Raw genomic sequence first — 6,324 nt, forward strand, 5'->3', positions numbered from 1 at the left:
CGAGTCCTCTGCGTGAGCTGCATTCATCATGTTGACCTTGGCATGCTTGGGGTTATGCTTGACCACTGCGGTATTGGCAGATCTCACAGGAGGAGGAGGAGGAAGACGCCTCTGATTGAAGAATTTGTTGGCATAGTGACCCTTCTGCTCACACTTGTTGCACGTGACCTCCGAGAGCAGACGGTGATACGGAGCACTTGATCTTCGAGCATGAGACAAAGTCTTGTTCTGAAAGCCTGGTGAGGGAGTCCTGGATTAGGGGGTCTCCGGACAGCCGGACTATCTCCATTGGCCGGACTGTTAGACTATGAAGATACAAGATTGAAGACTTCATCTCGTGTCCGGGTGGGAATCTACTTGGCGTTGAAGGCAAGCTAGGCAATACGGATATAGATATCTCCTCCTTTGTAACCGACCTTGTGTAACCCTAACCCTCTCTGGTGTCTATATAAACCGAAGGGTTTTAGTCCGTAGGACAACAATCACAACATACAATCATACCATAGGCTAGCTTCTAGGGTTTAGCCTCTCTGATCTCGTGGTAGATCTACTCTTGTACTACCCATATCATCAATATTAATCAAGCAGGACATAGGGTTTTACCTCCATCAAGAGGGCCCGAACCTGGGTAAAACATCATGTCCGCTGCCTCCTGTTACCATCCGGCCTAGACGCATAGTTCGGGACACCCTACCCGAGATCCGTCGGTTTTGACACCGACATTGGTGCTTACATTGAGAGTTCCTCTATGTCGTCGCCATTAGGCTTGATGGCTCCTACTATCATCGATAGCGATGCGGTCCAGGGTGAGGCTTTTCTCCCCGGACAGATCTTCGTATTCGGCGGCTTTGCACTGTGAGCTAATTCGCTTGGCCATCTGGAGCAGATTGAAAGCTACGCCCCTGGCCATCAGGTCAGATTTGGAAGTTTGAATTACATGGCCGACATCCGCAGAGACTTGATCTTCGACGGATTCGAGCCACAGCCGGGTGCGCCGCACTGTCGCAATGGGTATGACCTAGCTCTGCCGCCGAACCGTACCCGCATCAGCTCCGACCCTTAGCTCGGAGCCAACTGCGCCAGTCGAGGACGGGTGGTTAGACACCGCCTCAGGGGCTGCAGTCTCAACGGCGATCGAGCCGAACACCAGCCTAACCCTCTGGGCAGCCCGTGACTCCAAGGTGCCGGACTCTTTTCCAGACTCAGAACCATCTGCGCCCCTGCCAATCGAATCCGATTGGGTGCCAATCATGGAATTCACCGTCGCGGACATCTTTCAGCACTCACCCTTCGGCGACATTTTGAATTCACTAAGGTCTCTCTCTTTGTCAGGAGAGCCCTGGCCGGATTATGGCCAACATGATTGGGATGCGGACGACGAAGAAATTCGACGCCCACCCACCACCCACTTAATAGCTAGTGTCGATGACTCAACTGACATACTCGATTTCGACTCCGAAGACATCGACGGTATGGACGACGATGCGGGAGGCGAAGAGGAACCACTGCCCACAGGGCGCTGGACATCCACCTCATCATACGACGTATACATGGTGGACACACCAAAAGAAGATGACGACGAGGAACAGAAGGACGCACCGAAGGCTTGTTCCCTCGAGAAGCAGTCAAAGCGGCGACGCAAGCGCCACCCCAAATCCTGCCTCGGTAGAAATAACGATCATACAGACCCAGCGTTGGAGCAGGACGAACCACTTCCGGACTACGGCAATACGGAGAATCAAACCGTACAAACTAATTCTATCAAAGATAATAGTCTGGACGATATAACGCCGGACAGGCACCCAGAGCAGCATAATGCCCGTCAAAGGCTTGTTGCCACCGCAGGAGTCTGAAAAAGCAGAAGCAAAGGCTCAAGACTGCACAGGACACACTCCAAATCAGATGGAGTAAAGTACTCAACACAGCAGCGAAGTACGGCGACAATTGCCCCACCAAGAGCTACCCAAAGCGGAAGTTGCTACCTGAATTCGATGAGGAGGCCTCAGACCCCCCACAACCAAAAATCAAAACAGCCACCTGGCCGGATAGACGACCTCACGGCCAACATCGAGCGGCAAACAACGCCACTCTCAAGCCAATACGCGATACACGCGAGGGCTCGCACCAAAAGGACGGTGCAACCAGATCCATCTATGGACCACGCAAGCGCTCCCCAGCATATGATGCAACACAACAAACATCCGAGCAACGCGGTAAACCCAGATACAGGGCTGCTGCACACCCCCTATGTTTCACCGACGAGGTGCTGGACCATGAATTTCCAGAGGGATTCAAACCCGTAAACATAGAGGCATACGACGGAACAACATACCCTGGGGTCTGGATTGAGGACTATATCCTCCATATCCATATGGCTAGAGGAGATTAGCTCAAAGGGCCAGCTCGCCACTGGCTTAAAAGCCTCCCCAAAAACTCCATTGGAAGCTGGGAAGAGCTCGAAGACACTTTTCGGGCAAATTTTCAAGGGACTTATGACCGACCTCCGCACGCGGACGATTTGAGTCATATAACTCAACAGCCCGGAGAGTCAGCCCGAAAACTTTGGAACATGTTTCTTACTAAAAAGAACCAAATTGTCGACTGTCCGGACATCGAAACCTTGGCAGCTTTTAAGCATAGCGTCCGTTACGAATGGCTCGCCAGACACCTCGGCCAAGAAAAGCCGAGAACAATGGCAGCATTAACAAGCCTCATGACCCGCTTTTGCATGGGTGAGGACAGCTGGCTAGCCAGATGCAGCACCAGCGACCCCAGTACATCTGAAGTTAGAGATGGAAACGGGAAATCACGGTGCAACAGAAATAACAAACGCCGGAATAAAGAAGACAACACGAAGAGCATGGCAGTAAACGCCGGATTCAAAAGCTCTCGGACAGGTCAGCAAAAGCCACCCTCTAAAGGCGCCAGAGACGAACTGTCCAGCCTAAACAAAATTCTGGACCAAATATGTCAGATCCATAGCACCCCTGGTAAACCCGCTAATCATACCCACAGAGAATGTTGGGTCTTCAAGCAGTCCAGCAAGCTCAACGCCGTACACAAGGGGAAGAATACACCAAGCGAAGACGAGGATGAGCCTCTCAAGCAAGACACTGGGGAACAAAAGAAATTTCCACCAGAAGTCAAAACAGTAAACGTGTTACACGTGATCAAAGGAAGAAAAAAATGGCACCCCCAGAAAAATATGCCCAAGGGCCTATCACCGCGGAGTCCTGCCATTGGTCGTCTCAACCGATCACTTTCGACCATCGTGATTACTCAGCAAGTATCCGGCGTGCAGGATGGGCTGCCCTGGTATTAGACCCAATAATTGACGGATACCACTTCACACGAGTCCTGATGGACGATGGCAGCAGTCTAAACCTGATATACCAGGACACAATCCGTGAAATGTGGATACACCCAACAAAAATTTGCCAAAGCAATACTACCTTTAAAGGAGTAACGCCAGGCCCAGGGGCTCATTGCACGGGCTCCCTGCTACTAAAGGTTATATTCAGCTTCACTGATAACTTCCATAGCGAACATTTAACCTTCCACATCGCTCCGTTCCAAAGTGGCTATCAAGCCCTACTCGGACGCGAAGCTTTTGTTCGCCTCAATGCAATACCGCACTACGCTTCCCTCACACTCAAGATGCCGGGCCCACGTGGCATCATTACAGTGAACGGAAGTATTAAGCGATCTTTGCACGCCGAAGAGAGTGTGGCTGCCTTGGCAGCCGCACACTAAAAACAGCCTGACCAACTAAAAGCATTTATCAGGTCGTCAAGACCTCGGACACGGTTAGACAAGTCCGGCGCAGCTATATGTAATTTATACCGGATCAATGGTCGCACCCCTATTACAAATACAAGGGGCTCAACACACGCAGACAATTGGCAATTTTTACTCATCTTGAATTATACATGGTTTCTTTAAAAACTATCCTTTTGCACGACAACTTTTTCACCTAAGTTCCTCTCTTTTATAGATGATCATCGTGCAACACCCGTCCAGGATACGGCACAATGGAGGCACAGGCGCAGACGTGCAACAGGGACCCGCTCAAAGGATTCTTTTTAGATTAAGACCCTGCGTAAACCTTTTTACTGTCTCTTGTTGATACATATCCACCGAATTCTCAGCACAGTTGAGAAGGATGTTGACGTCTTGGCATGTGGCCACGTAAGAATAATGCACGTACATGGACACAAGGGGCTTCTTGCAAAGGGAACTATTTAGGCCCATTTTATACCATAAAGAACGAATACCTTAGGGAGTGTTCGGCGTCACGAGTTTGGCCTTATATGCATCAGCTCCGAATCATTGTCTTTGGTCAAATGTTGGGTTTGCCCGGCTCCTGTGTTTCGATGCCTTACGTTCCGCTCTATCGGCTAAGGTACACCAGAAGAACTACTGCGATTGTGCCCTGGTTCATCCGGACGAGCACCTCAGTAGAGAAAGCCGAAAACTGATTGTCATGATATAGCGTGAGACTGGTCAACCACTCGATGACCTATCGGAATGTTAGAATTCCTCCGCCTTAACGAAGGGCCATTTTCTGGCCAGGCATGTACGCACCCCACGATCGGGAGAGTGTAGAGCCACCAGGGGCTATCTAGTAGCCCCACTGTCAAACTCCTATGGCTAAGTGAAAGTGTTAAAGCATTATAGTCCGGTTGCCTCGTTCTCTACACTATCACCTCCTTAATAGGACCAAGACGTTGGGTTAAGTGTGAACACGCGTTTTTTGCGAGCACCTCTGCATTATATGCGTGGGGGTTGAAGCCAACGACTGCAATATTTTAGGTTATACACATGTATACATAAACGGCCGCACAGGAGGCATCATACTACTTTCAGGCAAAAGTATAAACATGGCCTTATAAAAACTTCATAAAAGCATTGTGTTTATAATGAGAATACATATCACTCAAACATAATATTTTTCGAGCACTGGGCCTCTATCAAACGAGCACCCTCGAGAACCTCCTTGAAATAATGCTCGGCAGCCACTCGACCTATGGCCGAACCCTGCACCGCAACAGTGGTAGCGTCCACCTCCGCCCAGTATGCTTTAACATGGGCAAGGGCCATCCGCAAGCCTTCTATGCACGCTGACCTCTTCATCGCATTCATGCGCGGCATCGCACCAAGGAACTGTTGCACTAAGCTAAAATAGCTGTTCGGCTTTGGCTTTTCTGGCCATAGCTGATCCACAACATACCTCATGGCGAGTCCGGACAACCTATTCAGTTCGGCCCATTCGGCTAGCTGGTTAGTCAATGAAAGCGGACGCTCTGGAATGTGGAATTGTTACCAGAATAGCTTGTCCACTTCATGATCTGTCTGACCTTGGAAGTACTTGGCCGCATCGGTAGCGCTCGCCGCCAAATCCATATATGCATCTGCCGAACTCCACAGCCGATCCAGAGGGGCATACCGTGGATCTCCGAACTTCCTCCATAACATGAAGGGTTTCCCAACCACAATATCCCCGGCTTCCCGCAGCTCCTCCTTCTTCGCTCTCATAGCAGAAAGGGTGTCTTTGTCTGCCGCCGTGGCCTTCTCAAGGTGTGTTGCCTTCGCTCGGTTTTCTTTTTCAAGGACCCGGCAACGGTCAGAAGTGTCTTTTAACTCTATGGCCATCTTGGCCATCTTCTCTTGGCTCTCGCAATGTGCGGCCTTCTCGGCTTTCAACTCTTCGTCCGCCTTCAAAGCAGCCGCATTACTAATCCTCGCTTGTTCCTTGGCTCGGGCAAATTCTGCCCGCAAGGCTTCCACGGTGGCAGCTCCATCTACAGTCACAACATATTAAAGATACTGGCATCATGCTTCTCTTACTATGTGGCATTCACTAGATAATAACACTTACCCTGTGCCTTGTCAAGCCTCTTGTTAACAAGCTCGATGTTGGCGTCTGCCGCATCCAGTTGCCGTTTCAATTTGGAAAACTCACTAGTCCGGCTAGCCACCGGAGCTTCCACCACCTGCACGTAGGGGCAGTCTGGTTATTGCCTGGGAATATGATCCTCTGTTCGCCGCCGTTCTCGACGACAACCAGGGTCTCAAGGGCTACTATCTACACAGGGCACACCTAACATGTGCAGTACTATCACATATTATCTCACGTAACTCAAAGCTTGTCAGTAGACTCATAAAAGCTTCATGTAATCCGCTTTCGGCGGACGAGATTCTCTCCATCACCATACTCATCAACATACGGTGTTCTTGTGAGATTGCCGCTCGCCCCACCAACTCCCTCAGAACGCCCGACCGCACACCAGATGGTGCCGGACTCTTTTGTATGCTCTCTTCGGG

Source organism: Triticum urartu, chromosome 1A (assembly GCF_056163025.1).
Source record: "Triticum urartu cultivar PI428250 chromosome 1A, HENAU_Tu73, whole genome shotgun sequence".
In the NCBI taxonomy this organism is placed as follows: domain Eukaryota; kingdom Viridiplantae; phylum Streptophyta; class Magnoliopsida; order Poales; family Poaceae; genus Triticum; species Triticum urartu.